Source organism: Tympanuchus pallidicinctus, unplaced genomic scaffold, assembly GCF_026119805.1.
Source record: "Tympanuchus pallidicinctus isolate F22 unplaced genomic scaffold, pur_lepc_1.0 scaffold12, whole genome shotgun sequence".
In the NCBI taxonomy this organism is placed as follows: domain Eukaryota; kingdom Metazoa; phylum Chordata; class Aves; order Galliformes; family Phasianidae; genus Tympanuchus; species Tympanuchus pallidicinctus.
Window position 1 is genome coordinate 3,804,254 of NW_026294637.1, and position 23,084 is coordinate 3,827,337.

General features: G+C 41.6%; 1 long non-coding RNA gene across 3 annotated transcripts in view; it reads left to right on the plus strand.

Moving 5' to 3' along the window:
- LOC128075341 (uncharacterized) overlaps window positions 1–23,084 on the plus strand; it is a 138,685-nt gene that overhangs the window by 36,430 nt on the left and 79,171 nt on the right. For all 3 annotated transcript variants that reach the window (XR_008203781.1, XR_008203783.1, XR_008203782.1), the window contains exon 3: window positions 18,532–18,702. This is a non-coding gene — a long non-coding RNA (uncharacterized LOC128075341). The remainder of the gene's footprint in view (window positions 1–18,531; window positions 18,703–23,084) is intronic.

The window sequence follows — 23,084 nt, forward strand, 5'->3', positions numbered from 1 at the left end:
ATTATCTGTTGGAAGCTCACATGTGGGGTCCATTGCTCTTTGAAAATGGATGCAGATTATTTGTGCTGTTGTTCCACAATCCATGTCCCGTCAGGGAGTCTTCAGACATCCTTTTATTTTTCTCCCTCCCATTTGAACTCAGTGTCCTGTGCAGTGCAAGCCTTAATTTCAGCTGTCATCAGACCTGCTTTCTCCTTCATCTGAGATTTCTTCCTAATGCAGTGGCACTTGAGGTTTCTTGGAGATAGGTCTGTCAGACTGGTGGTGAGTTAAATGCTCACTGAAATTGATGGAAACTACTGTAGTGACTTCAAGGCCTATTGGGCTGGTCCCTGAGAACACCGAACCAAACAAAATCCAGATCTATTCCAGGCTATATGCAATACTCTTTTATTGCATTTTCTATCCCCGTGTGTTACAAGTTTTTATTTTTTCTTTTCTAAACAGTGGATTCTTTTTCTGTCCTTTGTGATTCTGAAATGGGAACAGGTAATGTTGAGCACAGGGTCATTCTCTCAGGCCTAATCTACAGTATTTCTTTCCCCTAGCTGAGAACAGAGTGTTCTGAAGCTTCCTGCAGGCCTCGGTTTGCTGTGTGTCAGTGTGATGTGCTGCTTCACTTGGTTTGCTGTGCTTGTGGGTAATTTGATAAGTGATAATCATGGCCTGCAAGGAATGCCAAACCCGTTGTTCACACTGTTCCAATTCATATTTTCATTTTGCCTGGAAAAGCCACTTTGCCTGTACCAGTGTACTTTTGAGACTCTCCTGCTGAAAATAGGCACCTTTTTTTTAACTCTTTTGTGTAGTGAGTGATATTTTCTGATGCTTTTAAAATTGGATTATTGTATTTGTTAAATCATAGGCAGTGTTACCTCAGTTCCATGGGGTAAGAAATGGGTATCACTGGCTGCTTTGCTTTGTGGATGGTGGAAGTCTGCTGATAAAATAAGGCAGCATGTCGGAACGTGGTGTGCTCTGTGTTGTGCTTATAGATGAGGGTAAAAGAGAGAGACAAAAGGAAGTAGCTAAAAGTACAGGAAATACCAGAAGAGCATCTGTACAACACCAACTTCAATCCAGCAGTGAAAATCTGCCTTCCTCAGTACTCGATCCATCTCAAAATACTTGCAGTAACGTTTATTACGGAGTAAAATGAAGTTGTGAAATTATGTGATGACAGTAACAGCCAGTATGGCAGTATGCCAGGGTGTAAAAAAATTCTAATACTCCCATGTAGCAGTTAGCAAGAGCAACAAGCTGCTTTCACAAGCAGGGAAGCAGAAGACACAGCAAGGACCAAGGTCAAAAGCATTAGGCTTTTTGGCGCTTCTTTTCTGCAAAGTGCAGCACAGACGGAGAAGCCTCTAGGAACTATGCCATCAGCTGGCTTAAATGGACTGCTGGTAAAATCAGGGGGAAGGCACCACTTTAGCCCACTTGAGAAGCTGGTCTTGGTTGGGCTTCGTGCATCATCTCAGGGGATATTGCTTGTCCCTGTGCCTGCTCTATGCCTGTCCTCTGCCTGTATCCGTGTGCCTGCCCTGCGCCGCTCCGTGTGCGTGCTGCAGGCGACACTAGAGGTCACTCTGTGACCAGGGATGGGAGCCTGCCATTCGGGGGCCTTGAGAAGGTCAGCAGCTGCTAATCCGTATAAATTGCTGAACTACAAGCAAAATTTGTACCTAATTATGAGCAGCTTTGATGCGGCATTGCTTCTATCCCAACTTGAGAGCCAATTTCCTAAAGGAGAAAAACACACCCTTAAGTGGTGTGTCTGTCAGAGCTCCCAGAGCAAGGCTGGTGGTTTAGGCACAGACTTGGGACATCTTTGCTGTGTGGGCAGCATTCCCCACGGCGTCCTCCTGGCTCAGATCTACCTGCCTCCCTCCCCTCCCCACACACTGTCAGCTGTCTTATCAGCATGGTCAGGAATTCATTTGATGCTGCCTAGCAAGCCTAGGGGGAAAGATGGATTTAACACAGTCACTAGACATCTGCGTGCTAAACTCAGTGGCTGTGAACCTATATCGAAAGGATTTAATTTTATTCCCTAATAATCCCTTTTCTCTCAAACAGGTCAGACTAGAGAGGCTGCTGCTACTGCTGTGGCTTTCAGCCTCGCTGGCATTGTTGTTGGTTTCAGAGCTGGGCAGCCCTGCAAAACATCTGTCTCATCTCATGGAAAGTCTTCCTTGTAGTATCATTTTGTTGAATTCATTTACTCTGGCTCCTCAGAAAAAATAATAATAAAATAGGAAGTTATTTCTGCTTTTCAGTTCCCCGAAGTACCTTTGTAGAAGTTATTCTGAGAGGAAGATTTCACTGGTTTTTCCCCATGTCCCTGAGAGCCCTGATAGATTTGGCTTTGCAGAACCTACTTGAAAGTTGCTAGCATAGTTAGCAATAAATTCTGGATGAAAGTAAAAGAATGAGAAAAATAGATTTAAAGAAGTCATTTTAGCCTTTTTTTTTTTTTTTTTCCCCATTGCAAAATGTGCCTCATTTTGCCCAATTATAAAGCATGTTCTCACCCTTCCTCCCATCTCCCAAAGGATGAAAGGTGACACACCTGATATGAGGCTGAACAAAACATTTTAGTTGACCTAAAGCATTTTTGCTAAGTTTATTTTTTCACTTTGGCCATAAAAGGCAAAGCCGGTTATTTGCACAGCTTTATTTGTAAGCCTTTCCTTAGCTCCTGTGGAGGCCAGGTGCCTGCTGTCGGGGGAGGGAAAATGCCCAACATCCCTTTTTCTCCATGGAACATACCATTAATGACCCAATTTTGCTGGAGGTTTCTAATGCTCTCGCAAGGGTTTTGTGGCATGGGGAGGCTTTGCACTTCCCCCATTAGGGCAGGTACCTGGTTGTGGCTGGATTCCACGGTAGTGCAAACATCTCACAAATCTAGTCAGAAATAATTGGGATAACAGGGACTCCTTAGTCTTCGTTCACTCGAGGGTCACAGGACGTCAGATTTGACTTTGTTATTGAAGTCAGTTAATGTACTGGAAATGCCTTCATTTTCTCCCTCTGGAGCATGGGTTCAAATCTGCCATAAATTACAAGTGACACAGGTTCAGTAGTCTTAATTAAATCCCACGAGGTTATTTTTGTGTGTCAACACTCCTCTTCTCCTCCCTTCTGTACCATTTGGAGCAGCCGAAGGGCAAGGAGGACTCTGGCTTAGTGGTGGAAGTTCTTGGTGCTGCATACAGCTGTGTAGATTAGCTCAGGGCTGGGCTATGCCCAGGCTCTGTCCTGGTGTCAGTCTTCCATTGAGCTTGTAATGTAGTGTATAGTCTATGTACATTTAAAGCGTTCAATTCTGAGCAAGACTGTTATTCCTTGTAGGGAGATAACTGACTGTAGAGGATTTCTGTTATCTACAGCATCTCTTCAGCCTGGGATTCATTGATCTCTGATCTGCTCTCTAAAGGTGCCAAATAGGAGTGATCAATGCAACAGTGCTGATGTGAATAAAGCATGGCCCCTAATCTGCATTATCAACGGCCCACTTCCTGATATCCTGAGCTGACCTGGTCATGACTGTCTCTTACACGGATAAATACGCTGGCTGTTGCTAACATGGCTTGAAAGCCTTTAAAATAGGAACGAATCACATGCAGTGTAGCTCTTCCAGGGAGTGGCTAGTGTGATTCAAGCCCCTTTTAAGCTAATGCTTTTGTGAAGGCACTATACATTGCAAGCATTTCGCTTAGCGTGGATTTGAATTAAAAGCTTTAATCGATCTGATTTTCCTAGCATCGTGCTGTTGTTTTTTGTTGTTGTTTTTCTTTTTTTTTTTTTCCCTAAAGAAAGCTAGTGAAATAAAAGAGCTCCAAACATGCCATTTAGAGAAGAACTGTTTAGAGAGCAGGTTTTTATTTAATAAACAGTGATCAATTGAATTGATTAACCATGAACACATTACAGCAGGGTTTGTTGTTGCTTCTGCTGATAATTGCAGTTCATGTGCATGAGAATATTAAACGGCTGTTTGCAGGATCATTTTCGTGCGCTTTTCATTTAACAGAATGGAGAAAACAACAACTGTTGACAGTGATTTTGGTTAGGACTCAAGTGCTGCAGACTGTGCCCTCAGGATGCCTGTGCAATAACTCTATCAATTGTGGCCATTTACTCTGCACTTCCAGACATTTCTGCAAAACTTACAGCTGTTTTTTACTAATTTGCTTGGTAATTAGATCTTATCACACTGGCTCTATAGCTTTACATAAACTGTAAGCATTTGGAGCTGCCATGTATGACATTAAGAGTTGTCTGTGTTGGTTTGTGCTGCTCTGCAAAGATCAGGGTGCTCTCAAAAAGCAGTAGAAATAGGGAAGCAGTTGTAACATATGAGTTCCTGCTGGCTTAGGAAGGATTCCTCAAAGGAAAGGAGTCCCTTCACTTACATTAACCACTGGAAGCCAAGCAGCATTGATGGGTTTCATCCTGCTGGATGCTGAACACAAACAGGAAGCTCTGCTTCTGCCACCTCCTTCGCCCTCCAGTAAGAATTTTTGTCTCCAGTGGGAGCTGAGGGCTTCAGTTGAAGTATTTTGTTGTTATAGGTATCTCACTGATGTTAAGGAGAGCAATACCATGGTACTGTGAGTTCAGAGTCAAGAGGTGGCACGAATCGTAACCAAACATATAGATGAAAGGCAGTGAGTCCTTCTATGGCAGCAAGTCACTCTAAAATGGCTTCATGCAGTGATATGTGTAGCATAATTTGGCAATTCTGAATCTAGTTGCCACTACTGGTAAAACAGCCTTACTTGGGAAGATCTCAAAGGAGACAGTGCTCTGCCCTAACTTCACACGTGTGTCTGATTCAAACACCATTGTGTTTTTCGATGACAAAAACAAAAGATTAAAATCAAATAAAAAGGGTTACTCCTGTGCAAGCTTACAATATGCAGTGAAACAATTTTATTCTGTGGCTAAAGATGTCAGGGCCTCTAAGATCTTTCCCAGGGCAATCTCTCAACTGTGGTGGGGACAGAGCTTCTCTATGGGTTTGTCTGTACTGGTTGGATATAGGCACACCAAAACTCAGAGCAGGCAGGCAGAAATACTTCAAGAACTGAATGCACGTCATCTCAGAGCCTGATGCAGTATTGCCAATGTGAAGGAATTCTGTTCTTTGTCCTCATTGTCCTTGCTGTTTTGTTTTGCCATGTGGGTTTACTAAGAACCATTTCCCAGTGCTGGCCCTGCAGCAGACGTGCAGAGTTCGACAGCTGCAGGCTGAGAGAGGGCCACGTGTCCCTGATGGCTGAGAGCTAGCAATGAATTCAAAGACCTTTTATTTTCAGTTCTTGTTCTGCCAGTTCTATGCTCTCCTAGGGAAAGACAGAATGTGGTTTGATTTCAGGATTATTGTTTGCTGTCTGTAGATTACTTAAGTTGCAATATGGTTTTCTGTTCTGTAGTGCGTATTTCCCTTTGGGAATATAAGATAAGCTGTGTGTGCTGCAGGAAGGTGTCTTTGCCGCTGTGTATGGAGAGAGGTAGCCTGTTACATCGGGGAAGTTCCAATAAATGACAACATTGCAAGGTTTGGAGGTCTAGAGTTCCACCTAGTTAATGACGAAACTCAACTAACAGGACCCCAAAGAGAGTATGAATGCAGTAGATGTCAGAATAACGTATAAATCTTGAACTTTCTGTGTTTAAACAAATTATTACCAAGTTTTGTAAGAAAATCTCATGGAGGATGCAAAGATATTATGGGAAGAAGCAACATTTCCAGATGGACTTTGGTGATTTTATCTGTCAGGCGATACTGGCAGATGTCATCGTAAAGATGCTTCTACTGCTTGTAAAGGTAGTAGTAGTAATACAATAGCTATGGAGATTGTAACAGGTATGCGAGGAAACATCTATGAGGAGGGGGGATAACTTTTATTTGATAACTGATACAATTGGGAAAAAAGATACAAACTTTCAGTCACACAAGCCCTACTTTATTGAGATTTTCTGGAGTTCTTGAAAGTCACAGCTCAGGGACATACATGTCCTCAGGATTCACCTTTGATTGCATAGTGAGACTTTCGAAAGGATACCATGCTTGTTTGTGTTTTGTGAGGTATAACTTCTATACCCTTTTATCAGTACTGTGGGACACAGAGAGTGAAAAGGTTAGGGACCCCTAGTGCTGATCCCTTGAGGAGGAGTTTTGCCCTGACCCCCCGCTCAACAGGAAGGATGCTGGTAAAAATGGTCATTTCACTGGAATTAGAGATGGGTGGCCTTTTGTCCTCCACTACTTCAAAAAAGTTGCTGTGATGTGTTTTATGCACTGTCTTCTCAATGAAAATCATTACGGTGTCTTAGTTTGTACTTGCACCGGAAAAGATGTTAAGGGCCCTTTTTAATTTGGAGGCAATGATTTGCTGACACAGGACAAGGACTGCTTTCTCCTGAATGCTGCACAGAGCCATATGAGATGTAGATGTCCTGGGTCATTTGAATTGATGTGGGACGTGTGCATGGAGCAGGACGTGTTCCTGTGGATACAGCGCTCTGGTCTGAGCCTGGCACTTTAATCAGCTGTGCACACCTGCAGGTGGCTGCATGGCTCAAGCTCTGGTGGGGAGAGTGCTCTTTTTCCCATTATAGGAGAGCATGCAGAGAGAGAATTTACTCCTCGGGCTCTGTGTGAACTTCAATACGATGGTGCCAATTTTAATCAAAGAAATGTTCTGTGGATATCACCTGCATTTTTATCCCGTTCTCTTTGACAGAAATAGAATTTAGTGCTGTGCTAGAGATAGAAAGGGCAGAAAAACTCATTCCTAGATTCATTTTGCTTGCTGTTATTGTACTGCCATACTTATCTCTAAACATAATTATGGGCAAGACAAATGACATTTTTAGCTCCAGTCTTTAAAAACAAGAGTTAATTTTGGGCTCTGACCAGAACTATGTTAATTAGCCTCCACTCACTCTCTTTGTATGGAAGTACATCAGCCAGGACTTAGCATAGGTTGCCTTTCCTGTATCTTTGAGTAATGAAAGGACACGGCATGGCAACCAAATCAAGGGCTGCTGCATTAACAAGGCCACTTTTCTGCCCATTTATCATCTATTAGAGGTGCACTAGTTTGTAAAGTAACACCACCTTCAGCAGGGCCGCCAAGAACGGCTCCTCATTTATTTTCTGCATGGTTTAAGTTGGAGTTAGACCCACCTTGTAGCTCAGAGGTGACAGCCAGTAAGAAAAAGTACACTAATTGAGACATCTCAAGGGAGAAATAGAAGAAAACTGAAAAGGTAATTAGAATGAGAGGGTTTCAAGCTGGGTAAGTAAAATCGAATGGAGGTGCATATTAGGGGCTGTTACAGATGGGAAAGAAAGTACTTGGAGAATAAAAAAAAGAAAAATGAATATTAGAGAACAGAGCACCCTTTTCACACTTGAAGAATAGAGGAGAGAGATAAAAAATAAAGTAAAAGTGGAGATACAGGCTGGGGAAAAAAAAGGTCCGGAAATATGAAGGACATATTAAAATGTAAGAGAGAAAGAATAGGGAAAAATAATAGAGCAGATCAATTACTAGAGCTGTAGCCAAGGAAGGAGAAACTGTCAAATGAATATTTCTGGAGCTGTGGAAAAGTCTCCTTCCTGTGTGGGGGATACGGAGGGTGTATTGTCTGTGTTGGAGGGGTTTCTTTTGGGGGCTAATACAAACTTTGTTGCAGTGTCAGTAGCCTAAATGGATCGCTGGGATGAAGACTTAGCTGGGCAGAAGTGGATTAATTAAATGTTGTTTAGTGTAGCTTGTAAGTAATTCCAGACCTTTTTCTGGTCGTTCAAAGTTTAGCCCCTCTCTTTTGCTTTAATTTACATAGTTAGGCACATGTTAGGTTCTGAATTTTCCCATACTAAGCATTCCCATAACTGGTGGAAAAGAATCATCTGGGCTCCCCCAAGCCATTTGCATCTCACACACAGGGAAACTGATGTTCAAATCCTTTCCCTCCAAGAATGGAAGATGACGACTGCTTTCCATTATGGTCACAGCTAATTGTGCAGGATTTCCCCTTTTGATCCCTTCTCAGAGGCAGAAGGCTGGAAGTGAAGATGATCTTCATTGGTAGTGGAGATGGAGCATGGTTTCCTCTGTGTGTGAGACAGAAAGGTGGGACTCTAGAAACAAGGATGTCACAGATGAGTTATTATCCCTAAAGCAGAGGTGGCCTGAAGAGCCAGTGGGCTGGAAGGATCGAAGCACATCTCTTTATCAGGAGGCAATGCTGCACAAAGGTTCCTGATTTAACTCTAAATAAGAAAAAAGTCCTTGCACCTTCAAGTAAGCACTTTAAAGGAAACCAAGAGGAGTTACACGTCTGGATGTCTTTGTGGGATTGGATCAGTGGTGTTTGTTCTCACTAGATGTTGTTAGTGCAGGGTAACATCCAGCATCCAACACAGTTATTGTTATATCCTTGAAATTAATATTTGCTTACTGTGCAAATAGAATTTCCTGATCCAAGTGAGGTATTTGTGGCTTTAATTGTTTCACTGTAGCATTTTTTTTCTGCTTTTTGTCTATTAGATGAGCTTTGCTGATAAAATAGTCAGGAAAGAGATTGCTGTTTCATGAAAATTATACCAGCTTCTGCTGAAAACATTAAAAACTTTGTAGCTGCTAATAACGCACTGGGACTTTTCAACCACTTGAAAATTTTGTGCACTTGGCCATTTCACATTATTATAGAAGTCTTTTGAGTGGCAAAAGTGTTCATAAACAGTCAGGATAGACGTCCAAAGAAAGAAAATGTGGATCTGCAACCCAAGTTAATTACCTTAGTTATGGAAATACCCTAAATGTATATTTCCAGGATAAAAAGTGAGTATCTACTTTTCATTTTCAAGACACATTCAGCCTTCTGCATAAGAAAACAGTGGCAAGTTCAGTGGATAGTGACAGTGCTCTTAGTACCAGGGTTTCACAAAGATCACAAACTCACTCTAAGGACTTGAAAAACAAAGAAAACCCTGTGACAGAGAATATTCTTCTTCATTCATCATTTGAAAGCCTGCTTCTAAAAGTGCTAAGAACAAATTATTTTCAATATGAGTTAGCCCCAGGGGAGTGGATAAAAGGGGCTTTTCTTTTCCAGCTGGTAATGAAACGTGCCCTGCAGAAGACCTTAGTGACTTGGATGGCAGTTCTGAGATTCCCTGAGACTCAGTGAGCTTTTCTGATCCGGGGAACCAAAAGACAAAGATGTGTCACAGATGTGAATGAATGTGGGAGCTGGGTAGACAGAACTCATTCATCAGCTCTGTAAGGCTGGAAATCTCCTGAGGAAAGGTGGAAAACAAATTAATATCCCATCTCCAAGCTCTTGTAGGCTCTCCTTTGCTGAACTGTTCCAAGTGAGGAAAGTAACTTTCTTAGCTGGGACAGATGTGTCTCACTTCCACTCCATAGAGTTACACAGATGGTTTTCCTGAAAAGGGAACTAGTGAGGAATTACACTTTTTTTTCTTCTTTGTTTCCTTTTTTCCTATGTGGTCTATTCTACCAGTGTTAAATTAGATTTTATCAGATCCACCTTCTGAGATTCATATAGAACATTGGGAATTTAGGAAGTTGGCTTTCACTCCCCGGAAGGAAACACAGCCCTCTGTTGTCACCTACTGTAAAGAAAGCCCTATTCTATACCTGGATATTTCCTCCTGGCACCAACTGATGATATGCTTGCAAGCAACAAGAGTGTTAGCTCTGAGGAAAAGCAGTAACCATGAAGGACTGGTTTTCAAATGAGGCAGTCCTAAATGCAGAAACTGTTTTCTCTCATTCAAAAATGTTGTTATTTTTCTGCTATGCTTCTCTAAGGTGGTCTCTTAGACTATGTGGTCAGCCAGTGCATGGGGTTCACTTGAATATACTCTCATTTCCTTCAGAATCAGGCCATCCAGTTAAACCACTAATACAACTGTGAATGGCCACAGATATAAGGAAACCAATTCAAATTAGCTGTATTATCAATAATGGCATTGAGTCACATGATTCTATCTTCAAAAATAATTACCTGGCTACGCTCACAAAAAATCAGAATTGAAACAACATACTTCAGAATAAACTCAACGCATTTCAGCATTCAGTTATGATCCAATTTATATTTCATTATAAGGAGTTACTAGATGAACTTCACTGTTCTTAGAGGAGGCATCTGCTTGGCAGGAACTGCAAACCTGTCACCAGTCTGTCCCTGTTAACATTCAATTTGCATAAAATCTGCAGGCTACATTCATGAGAAGTACCTCATTTTTCCAGCTTGTTCTTGCTACCTGTGTTTCTGATAAGGAGTCTCATCAGTTATTTCCTGACTGTTGGATTCTGCTTTCTATTTGGTTTTAATTTCTCATGTATGATTAGTTATGGTATATGTATGAAATGTTACGTCATGTTTAAGTATTTATTTTCCCCATGCAGTGATATTATTGTCTCCGTCAGTGTCCAGATCTAGGCAGAGAAATGAGTTGAACAAGTGGAAAAGAGTGTCATGAAATATCCCCAAATGCTTCAACAGAATTTCTAAACAGCTAGAGAGAACAGATAACACATGCCCTCCATGCAATAAGAATTTGGTATCTTGAGCAGATAATCTCTGTGATTTCTCATCACCTATCTGGCTTTTGAAATTAACCTGCCATTCAGAAAAAAATACAGTTTAATTGGGCTGTTCAGCCTAATAATAATTAGTAATACTGGGCACAACTGCCTGTCAGCCTGTTTGTTCCCAGGTACCTGTGAAGAGCCCGTCACAGCTTTTCTGTCTATTTTTTTTCTTAAGCAGTGGGAAAAACACCTGAATAATTCAGGAAGAACCTTTTACATTATGAAAAATATAATCAGCTGGTGAGGGTGAGATACCTTATTTCTACAGGATGCTAACTCAAGTATTACAAGTGACTGCAAGATTAATGCTGAAACACAGTAGGTATGGATACACATTTTCCTCATTGTTCAAGGCAGACTCACCCTGCACAGAAGGCTAAGAGAAGACCATGTATTCCTCACCATGCCTACCTAATGCCATTTAATAATTTAAATCCATTAATCGGTTAAGATGCAAACTTAGTGTTGCTTGGCTCACCGCCGCCAAGAGTTTTCCCAGCCTGAATAAAAGATCTTAAAATATTGTCTTATGGCAAGGGAGCTGAGAGTATCACAGCTTTCCTCTTAAGAGGCTTTATCTTTTATTGTGGGTGGGGGTTTAGCTATGCCAAAAGTGCTTAAGTAAACAATAGTGTCAGTACATCATAAGTAGATGTCTGAGAATATTAGCTGTTTATTTCGCTGACGTGCTCTGAAGAGTCTATGGGGGGCTCTTTCAAGAGTCAGGACCTCAATGTAATATACAAGCTTTGATTCTGATATTTCCCTTGATAACTGTGCTCTACCATATTGGGGTTGGAAGTCAGCAAAGGTTCATTGGCTGTTGTAATGCTTACTGTCACCAGTAATAAGTACAAAGGGCTTGCTTTAAAAGCTGGCTTATAAAACTTTAAGGAAACTTGGACTGCTTAAGTGAACTTCCAAGGCTCTTCAGGGGCCGAGTGCACTTTGGTTGTCTACTTATATTAATTTCACAGAGTTTAAAGGGTCAAGCAATGCAGTTGGTGATATTTATTAATTTATGAAACACAGAATCTTGCACTATCTTGCTTTGACCACTTTCGCTCTCCTTTTAGAAAATTTAATATACATTAAAGCTTGCTAGACAAGGGCGCCCTAAAGGATTAAGCACAAAGTTCACAGCTGGACTAAAAGGTTCAAAGACATTGTATCTACAACACTGATTTGATTCCAAGTGACATTCAAACAATGGAACTAAATTGTAGATGTTTGAATGTGTAGGGAAACAGCAATTAGAGGAATACCACAGAAAGGCAAAGGATTAGAATTTATTTTCCTTACAATGGTAACAATTGATTACAATCTTGTTCTTTCTTTTGTGGGGGGATGTGTTTGATCACATCAGCTTTTGGGGTCAGTGGTTGTCGAGAAAGTATTTTGGTGTTACAGTGAAGCTTGCCAAACTCTAAACGTTCATGCAGTCTGAGTGACTTTACAGCATATATTTGGCTGTAGTAGCAATGCTGAACTAAGTTCTGGGTAGGAAAATATTAGCCAGAAGGGAAGAGGAAAAGAGAAATGGATAGCCACTAAAGTAACAGGATTAGGATTTGGAAACCTGAGATAATCCTATTCAGGCGTATTTCGGCATTCTGTTTACTTGCTTTTGAATTGCTTTGGTGTCTTGTCCAGGGGAGATAATTCCAGAAGTCATTCACACCCAGGCTGCAAATTCGATACTGCATTCAGGTGACAAATGGAGTGTGATTGCAAAGCTGCCCAGAAAATTGGAAATCAAATTGGCTGTGATAGTTGGTCTATGTGGTCTCCTTTTGGAATCAACAAGAGGGAGAAGAAAATGAAGGGCAGAAAAATGAAGTGTGTCCTACTGTACAGAAGATGAGTTTATTTAGCCAGTGTTGGTAAAGGGGAAAGCAAATTTCACATTATGTCAGCTCTGATTCCTCAGGCCTTAGGGGACACTCACCTTGTGGAAGCAGTTGTACTTCACTGGAAATTTTCTGTTGAAAAGAGAGACTCTAAACCCAGTAAGGGAGCTGCAGTGTTGAGGGCAGTTTACATTACAGCTCAAGTCCCAAACAACTTGAGATAAGATTGAGGGCTCCTGTTGTGCGTCACATGCTGGGAGAAGGTCTGTGGCTGAAGAGGATTCATAGATTTCATGTGCAAATGTGGAAAGGTAAAACAGCTGGGAGGAATTCTGTGTGCTCCACAATACCTAGTTTACAGCTGGAGAACAAAACACAAATGTCCATTTGAATTTAAGCCATTTGAACAGAGAGAGCAATGCAGAAAATCCCACAGGACAGATGAGAAAGGGGTTTTTGCTGAATCCCTGTTATCATTTTTTTGCATTTACTTGCCCACAAAAAAATATTTTTCTTATAGAATAACCTCTGAGATTGTATACTATGGGGTATTTGGCTTAGAATGTACTGCAACCTTCTTTTTTTTTTTTTAATTGATCGGATCAGTCTTGAACACTCAAAGAAAAATCTGCCTGCTCTGAATATTGCCTGAGGATTTAGAAAGGTCTTTCTTGGAAATAGAAGGATGAGATGAAACAGTCATCTGTAAAGCACGGTGAGAGAGAAAAAGAATAAAGGAATGAGTTATGTTCGACTTGTCTTCTTCCAAGAGAGGATCTTTGCGTTTTTTTGGAGTAGATTTCAGATGTGGGAGATGTTGCAGGCAATGCTCTTTGCAGTGTTGAGATGCAGATTTATCATGGCACCAGTACCATTGCAGGCTATGGACTTTGAGAAGTAGCTATGTGTGGAGGTGTAATTGTCTTCCCAGTGCTCTGCAAGTGCTGATTATTTTGTTGTGTGAAGGAGCTGCAAAATGCTATGACTGCTACTCTGTTAGGAACTGAAGAGCTGGCTCTCTGAGATCAGAAATGAGTGACTGCTGAGAGGTCCTTGTACTGCTCCATGTGCTTCCAGTGTTTCATTAGAAGAAGATTCAAAAGAGGTGGAATTTTTCTCCTGCTCTGGTAACCTGTAAACCACAGCCATTTCTGTGTTTGGCAACTTGATTTGCAGCAAGACTACATCATTTACCACTTGAGATGTATGAGAAAGCTTTCTAATGACAGGTGTCAATCAAATAAATATGTGCTATCTCCCACCTGAGCAGAAGCAACCCTACAATTTCAGCTGTGTCATTAATAAACAAGGAGCGAATGGATTTGAGACCAATGAAAAACCTATGATCACTCATTCTGAAAGGGATGATTGTCAGTCACACCTCGATGGCATCTGCTCGCAGATATAATGAAGAGAGATTATCATTGCTGTCAATGGCTGCTGCAGCTCTGGTCAGCAAATAATAATGACATTGTCGCAGTGATCAGACCTGCCGCCCAGGGACCAACAGTGCTAAGTGGTGTCTCAGTGGTATTTTGGGCCCTCATTTATGTAATGGCAATAGAAAACTAGAAGTAAAGTGCCCTTCTTTTTTATAACGTTAATTTCATGCTATTTTTTGCACTTATAAACTGAAAACTCTGTTAGTTATGACCAAAACCAGCTCACTCGTGCTCTGATGACTGAGAAGAAACAGTGAAAAACCTTTGAAGTAGAGAGCTTGTCTTGGTATGACACCCCTTTGTGAATTGTGGCTCTGTAAATATCCTCCAGTGCCTCTTTTTTGAATCCTGACAGGGGAAGGGGAGAGAGCCACTACCTGTGCCCTGTGTATGTGTAGAAAAAAAAATATTTCCACTAAGGAAATTGAGTTCTAGCACCTCTGATTAGGTTGGACTCTTCCTGCTAGTGACTGATGGGACTTGTATGCAGAATCCCTCTGTGCCTGTCCTTCCTTGCCTTAACTTATGACTGCAATTAAAGGTGATTGAAAGGTGTAGATAAATGGCATCATCTGGACCAACCCAGATCTGCTGGCATAGCTAAAGCGAGGAGGAACAGGACATCAAGACATGTTTCTCTTTTATGAATCCAATCAAGCATCCCCAAAGCGGCCTCGTTTAGCTGGCTGTTGCACCATCCTGAGTAGAATGGCTTAGGAAGTGGACTGAAAAATATAAAAGGTGCCATAGCAAGAAAAGCTTCTGTCTTTTGTATTTTCTTAACAGCCTTAAATTTCTGTTGTGTTTACAGGTAACACAATGCAGCATTAATACATTTACCTGCTCTTATATCAGACAGGTGCAAACATTCTGAATTTTGCTTTGGATTCCTTGCATTGCACAGGAAGCATATTCCATCCCACTCAGTCCAAAACAAAGAGCTAAATCTTGCTGAAATGATCAGTCCCCAGGGGCTTGAGGCTATTCCCTCTAATGTACATATAAAAACCAGTCATATCAGCTGCAGATGAAATCATAGATGAAATCTTACTAATTAATTGCATGAACTTTGTTTCTGCCTGGTTTGAGATTCTCTCAGCCTTGCATAAATATCTGGGCACCCACACTGTACACCTCAACAAGGCTGCTGTTTTCCAAGGAGGACTATCAATTTCTGCTCCTGAACTAGCCACACAATTACTTCTGCTCACACGGTCTCAGGGTAACAAAATGGTTTCTGAAAAGTGGTTTGTTTGCAAGTGATTGAAAAGTCACCCTATGTTGTTCTGCCAAGTTAGGCGCTGATTCAGGTTTATGACCATATCATTAATATTTTAGTACCGCATCACTAACTGGTTGCTATTAATATGCAGTGAAACAGTGATATAAAAAGAGAGATGTTCCCACTCATTTGGCAGAATTTGCATTACAGCTGGATGAAATTTATAACACGTCTTCTGCAACCTACTGGTCTAAACTCCCGTTATTAATTTCTGCTGTGTTTATTTCTCCTTTATGTTCACTTTGGGCAATATTCTATCAAGTTTCCTGGCAGGCACAACAGTGGATTTAGCTAATTTCAGCTGACTGCAGGAGGACTTTGTAGAAAGTGAATTTTGAATTAGCACTAGTATTTGCAGCAAAAATCTCCCCCTGAGAAGTCTATTCCCCTCAGCCTAGCGTCAGCAGCGCTTAAGTTCATGTGAATGGCCCTATTGACTTCAGGTGGGCAGCTGTTTAATTACCTTCCTGAATCGAGGCCAGGACCAGGAAACAAGCCCCCAGCAGACGACCTGGGTGCCTAGCCTAAGTGCTTGTCTCCTGAAAGCTGAGCTCCTGTGAGCGACCCATGGATTGTTTGAGCGGGTAATTTGGCAACTACTTTTCGGTTCAGAATAAATTTGAGGAAATCATTATTTGATGCGTAAAGAGAGGTGAAATTTGTGCAGTACGTTTTTCATGATGAGGCAGCTATTGCCCAGATTTATTCAGCCTGCCTGCCTCTTCCTGTTCCAGTGCTCCCAGCAATCTCATTTTCCCCCACGTTTTATTTAGGAGCTCTGAACTGACAAGTCTCCTGCCTTTCTTCTGGGAGAGCGGTGTGCTGCATGCAGCATGCTGTATATGGGTGGAGGAGGATAAAGAATGACATACTGCTCTGTACGCTACAACTATTTTTTTTTTCAGATCCGCATCTGCTCTTGTCCCTCTTCTGTTCTCAGATCACTCTTTGGCTTCCCTTAGGAATCCAGCTGTGTCATCACATTGTGTGGCATCCTAATATTTCATACTAAGCTGTAAGCCAATTAGGAATGACTACTTACCATGCTGAATCATAGGAAGAGAAAAGGATAATGTGTCCTTCATATAACAAACCACCTCTTTTTTGTCAAGACAGATAACCTACACGTTATATTTATAAGCCCTTTAGCTTTTTGCTATACCCAATTAGGATGCAGCTTCCTTTCACACTGCTGCAGTATTTTAAGGGACTTGTTTACAGATGGATGCTTACTGAAAGTGCTGACCTGCTACCATTATACCTCATGCCACCTTTCATCTTCAGAGACTGAAGCACTGGGCAAAACTTGATGTTGTAATCACCTCTAACTGGATGAGAACACGGGTACAACAAAATATAAATACCTTGTCCTGAGTTCCTAAATGAAATGGTGACCTGGATAAGGGTGTAAACGTTACTACAAGCCACCCAGGTTTGAGGGAGATGTTGATTAAAGTCAAACTGTAAAATAAAGCGTGTTACATCTAGAAGGAAGATGGATGAGCCAGTGGTGTGGGTATTTGCCTGAGGTTGTGAAGAGGCACTCGGAGGACTGGTGTACTTGGGAGTGTGTGAAATGTTTAGTAATGAGTATCAAAGAGAAAGATATTAAAATTTATTTCCCATGCTGAAGTAATTAATGGGCCATTAATGCCAGGTGTCTAAGCTGCCTGGAGGTCTGGGATAAGAAGCATTATAGCAGAAGATGCAAAATATGACTTAGGATTAAATGGAAGGATCTTAGTTCTTGCAGAGCACTTAGCATGCCCCCCTTCCTTAAATTGTTCTTTCTTTTCCTAAGTTGCTAAGAAGCTATTGATAGTATTTATTGTGTGGGAAGAGAAGTACTCCTTTACATTTGTCTTTGGATCCTAGTGGTGTTGCAAACTGAAGGCTTCCATAACCTGTGCCTGACCCCTGCATCTTTCATATCTTGTCTAATCTCATTAGGCTTCACTGCAACGCATGCAGGGCAGCACCCTCACACTGCAGAGGCCAGTCCACCACCACTCCTTGGGCAGTGGGTTTTACATACAAAGTCACGTTAAGGACTACATTCAGATAACAGCCCTGGCTGTGGATACATCCAAGCAGAAAGGGCTGTCTCAGATTCAGCTTCTCAAAAGCAACTTGCAAACCAAGCCCAGTCATTTTTGTTGTTTCTACTGCTAATGGCTACTAATAGAGATTGCAGTTAAACTAGAGGAGCCTCAGGGTTAAGGCTTCTTCAGCAAGACTTGGCCATTCGTTATTAGGGTTCAATTTGCTGCTTCACTGATCGCATCCCCTTGCTTTCCCTCCCAAATACCTCTGGGACAAACAAGTTTTCCCTCAACCTGCCAGGAGAGCAGTGGGGAGTCACAGCTGTGGCTGAAAGCATAGATGCCAGCAGCTGTGGGCCATCAGGGAGGTTCTGCCCTGCTTTGCAGTGTAAGTGATCCCACCTGTGCTCAGCAAGTTCGAGGGCTCAGAGCATCATGATGAGTTCTGGTAGAAAGAGCTAGGGAAGTTAAGGTGTAAAAGCTTCTACAAGAGGAGGACAAGAGCTTAAGGTACTTTTCTCATTAAGGGGAATTTTTGAGAAGCTGGAGGGAACTTAGTTCTGCTGAAAAGGTTTTGCATTTCATCTGAAGTGATGCTTCCTTTATAAATGATGTGGTTTTGAAACCTTTTGACCTTCAAGAGAGAATGGTCTGTTTAGGAGCTGTAGCTTTTTTTGTAATTCAAAAACGTCTCAGTTAATCACTGCTAAGGGCCTTGCTGGTGTGTGTCACAAATTTTTTTATTTTTTATTTTTTTTTAAGTGCAGCACATATATAATTCATGTAGCTCTTCTCTTTGTAGATAAGGACTCGTCTCAAATGTCAGGGTGGGAGAGGGGGAAAAGGATACCTGACCCAGAGGGCAGAAATATTGAATGTGCTGGTGTTGGACTTGATGTTTCCCTAGAATTCACTGAGATAACATCCATCTCAGGGAACCTTACTTACACAGCTACAGAGCTGTTGCATTTAATATATATTTCCAAAGGAATTTCATAGTAATTGAGCATTAAATGATGTCGACTTATCATAAAGCGTTACCATTTTCATTAAAAATTATAAATGTGCTTCAACAGAATAGGATATACCAGAATCATAGCACCATCTCTATTAGTCTTTATGCTGTACTTGTCATTGACTGCCTTTACTGTATTATTTCTAGACAGCGTTCATAATGTTCTCAGCTGAACAAATGAAGATTTGTGAGCGAAGGAAAGCACTGACTGGATTATGTAGTGCCACTGATTTTTATTCTCCTTGTTTCAGAGAAGGTGCTTAAGAATCATGCTGACCCTGTGGTGGGCCTTCATAGAACTTCGAGGAGCTGGTGTGACTTGGATGGCAGCTGTTCTGGTGCTGCTCTGCTGTATGAGAAATCCTGTCTTGTGAGAAGGAGATGTCAGAGCTGCCTTTGGCACGAAGCTGCTGGGTGTCCAGGTAGGAGCCACGCTGTGTGGGTTTTGGGGGTCTTTGTGCAGTTCAGGTTGGAGTAACCGTGCAAATCAATTTCTGCAAAAGTGAAAATCTGCATCTTTTTCCATAACACTTATTTCTCAGAAAGATGATGGCAAATATTGACGTTTCCATTTCTATAGATAGTGGCTATTGAAGCACCTTCACACATAGCCTCTCTTTGCTGAGGCTTTCAAAGCTTTTCGAGCTTGAAGAGCAAAAACTTAAGTGAACAGTGACTTTTCTTTTGCCTAGTTTGTGTGGAATGTTGTGTACTAAAATTTCCTGTAAGATAGATTTGCTGTAAAATACTTCATAAACTTGAAAAAGAGTAAGATTTTTAATTTTTTTTTTTTCAATTCTATTAATTCAGTCCTCTCAAGGCAGCTCCCAAGAGTTAGGTGTTATGGCAGAAATGATCTTAAAGAACATCGGTGTTCCATTTTATTGTCATTAAACTGCTAACAGAAGTTATGGAAAGACTAATTACTTTTCAGTATATTCTTGTGGCTTATATTAAATGATATGTGTGGGCTATGAATACAGGACTTCCTATCCTTAGCTGATTCAGTCAGGTCTGGTATGGCATAGTATTTACTTCTTGAGTGCCTGTATCTTTTATTGGATCTCAATGCATCATCTGACTGAGATCTGTTTTTTTAATTAGCAGGCTTTACAGTAGCCTGTTTGTCTCACCTGTGTTATCTCTGGAAACACAGCCCTGTGGGAAGAAAGCCAGGAATGCCTAAGACCTTGTAGAAAGTATTAACTGTTGTTTGCGTACCAGGAAGAAGCAAAAAAATCCTCTGAGATCAGTCTATAAGATTTTGGGAATTCTCTTATTTTCAGTATAAGGAAAGAACGCTACAGAGGGAAATACCTGACCAGCTAAAATGAAAGAAGAACACATTTGAAATCAGTCTTCTAAGAAAAAAGTATCCCTTCTCTCTATGCTTAATCTTTGTTTGAATAAAGCAATTGTTAACTTTTCCCATGCATCAGAACTCACCAAATTTAATGTATTTGTATTTCTGACAAATGCAAGTAAGTTTGGGTACCAAAGGAGCCATACCCTTGCCTTTATTATTTATGAATGCAGGCACTGCTCACACAGCTTCTGCTTGTTCTGAAAACATTAAATGGCCTATGTGTTCAGGTTTGTCTATGAAGGGACAGAAATTACACACTTTCACTTCACAGACGAAACTTTTAACATAGCTGTGATGGAAATGATTTCCTGGGGACTTGCAGGATGCTACCTTTGCTCTGTGAGACTGTGTGATGGCAAAGCCCCAGCTATCAGCTGTTAATCCCAATGCGTCTTACAAGACACTTTCTATCTCCTCCTGCAATGTTAATGCAGCTGGAATTCCATAAATCAAGTCTCAGCAGTAAAAAGGTTAATAAGTTTACACTATCTAATTGAAAGCCATATTGGTGATTAAAAGGATTTTATATATCAGTTTTCTGGGTCACCAGCTAATTATTTTTGGTGGCCTGTAATAAAACATAGCACCATAGGCAGATAGAGGCTGTAATCACATAATATATGGTAAAATGCATTTACATTTATTTGGGATGAAGTTGCCTATGCCAGCTTGTTGAATAGTCTTTGAGATCTTTGTTCCTTACTTCAGGGACAGTGGAAGAGCTGAATGCTCCACATGCTTGGTCAAGTCTGTACAGAGTTACTGGGTTGAGTTTTGGGGTCTGGTGCTTTTTCTCCAGAGCTAAGCTCAAGGGAATCAGCTGTTACCTGTGATGGAGAAGTTCTGCTGAGGCACTGGGGATCAGATTGCTATTATAATTCATTTTAATGCATTCTGCTTGTCCTAATCATTTATTGGAACAAGAACTTCTGTAGCAGGGACATGGCTAGTAAGAGAGAGAGTGACAATTAATAACTCTTGAATAGAAAGGACAGCTAAAAAAACCTGTTCAAGGGGCAGATGTGTGCACAAAGGGATTGGGAATGCCAAGTTAGAAAGGAAAAAGGGAACTCCAAGCATGCACTGGAACTTCTACAATTCTAATAGGCTGAAATACCCCTTATAATTAGACACCCAGATACAGGGACACTTCTAACTGAGACCTTTGTTTTGCAGGTTGTGCTTTTTAGCATGTTTGTCTGATTGAGCAGGAGCTAACAGTGATGCTGGGTGTGCATGTTGGTTTGCAGGGAGGTGCTGCACAGGGTCTGCGTGCGCACAAATAGGTCGAAGGCTCCTTTCTCAGCCCCTGAAGACTCCTTAGGTCCTGTGTGAGGCACCACTACCCCTGTGGCTATAAAACACTCTGCTGCTGATGTCGGTTGCTCTGTCTGTAATACAAGGGGCAAACTGCATCTGGTGAACAAGGGTGCAGTGAGTGTTGGGCATGCCTGTCCCACTAGTGAGGCAAGGGTTGAGATGTGATCAGCAAAAATGGTACCAGAGGGCAAATCATTGCTGGACAATGCTTGCAGGGCCACCTGGAGAAGAGGATCTACTGTGGCAAATCTATTTCTGTCATATTACATAGATTGGCTGCATTTTTTTCATTGGCTAATTATTAATCCTTAAATGCTCTTTGCATGGAAACAAAGTGCCATGAAATTACACTGTGGTGAGTGAAGATTTAAGGCATTTGTCGCTAAGATTATTTACTTGTCATGTTCTCCTGTATCTAAATAAGAGCTTGTCCACACCAAAAATAACATTTTTTAAGTACTTAAGTGTTTCCTAGCAAGATAGCTAAGGGGATATTCAGTTTTAAACACAGGCTGGGGAGGTTAAAAGGAGAATGGCAGTTGTGTGAGTAATGGCGTGTGAGTCAGCTGCTGAACTTGACATTGCAACCTCTGTGTCACCACCGAGTCAGGAGGCATTTGTGTGACAGTTTGAGGGTAAAGACATAAAAAATAAACTGGCAGTCTCCACTGGTAGAAGGGCGTATCTGAGATTTCTGAACAAAGGCTGAGAAGGTGAAAAGTTAAGCAGTAACAGTGTAAATGAGGGAAGAGGGGCTGCGTGTTTCCTAGGTGGATGTGATGCATCAGGTGTGTTCACCTGAAGCTCGGGAAGAGCATTCTGGCTGAGCCTGGCTGCTGGTGGGGCTGCTGGGCCCTTGCTGAGTGAGCCCCTCGGCCAGTGCTCTTTGCCGCTTTCCTTGGGTAGATTTATTTGAACAATCTGGGGCTAAGGAGGAGCCAAATATCACACTTGCAATCTGCTATTGTTGCAGAATTTCTCACCTTTCTGTCACTTTGTTCAGTCTCTCTCTTTGGGGAACTTTTGGTCACCAGATTGGTAATAACACAGTTGTTATTTTCTTGCACATAAACAGCAGCAGAAAGTGTGGGGTCTCATTTCAGCATCTAGATGCTTGAGGATGACTTTGTTAATGGATCATTAACCGAGGGAAAAGGATCGTGAGGTGCTTCAGACAAAGCCTACTGGCAAGATAGTGCTTGGGAAGAAAGGGATTGCACAATGGGAAAGGATTTCTGCCCCTCATGCTGTTAATCAAGTTCTGAATAACATCATAGTGATATTTAAACAGAGGGAAATAATGTGTTCCCCATAAGCGTTGCTGTTCTGTAGCACTGTTAGATATATAAACGAAAAGAAATTCAAGCAGCTGCTGGGTATGGTTCATTCCTTGGGACGTGCATTTAATGGTGGACTCTGGATAGAGCTTCTACCCTATGTGGTAGCATAGGCAAGACAGGGAAGGGTCCTGAACACTGCTCTGTACTGCCCTAGAACCAGAGGTCAGGCCTGTAGTGAGGCCTCCAGTACTCCTTGTCTCTGAAATCCTTTCACTTCATGCCTTATTGCATAAGTTCAGTACCCTTTCCAGCTGAAGCCCTCCTGAGCACTTAGCTCTTCAAACTCCCTACTCAGCAGGTGGCTTATTTAAATGTGGCTGTTGTGCTGGCTAGTGGCCAGAAGTGAGTGGCTCCGTGTGTGAACTGCAGTGTTTGGGTCTAGTTCTGCTCGTGTCTATGCCAGCAAAATCCTCCTGGCTCCAGCAGGGTTGTGCAGGGTACAAGTGAGTGCAGTGTAGGGCTGTCTGCTCAACTGTTTGTCAAATAAATCTATGGCCAATCATTTGCATTATGTCAGCTAAACATTTGCCTAGCACTCTAGCATGTGTGAGGCAATGAGGAATTCTGGATTGTTTGAAATGAAAACTGTCGTTGTCAGCTCTCACTTAACCAAGAAGCATTTCTTCCGTAGCGTGTAAATAACTTATTTTGAAATCCGTGGCCTTGAAGAGGAAATGTAAAGTTTCTCTAAACATTCAGTACAAATAGGGACATTAGCTGCTGAACTGATTTTTCAAAATTCAGATCTTTATGGCTGAACAAATGAGAGGGAAGGAAA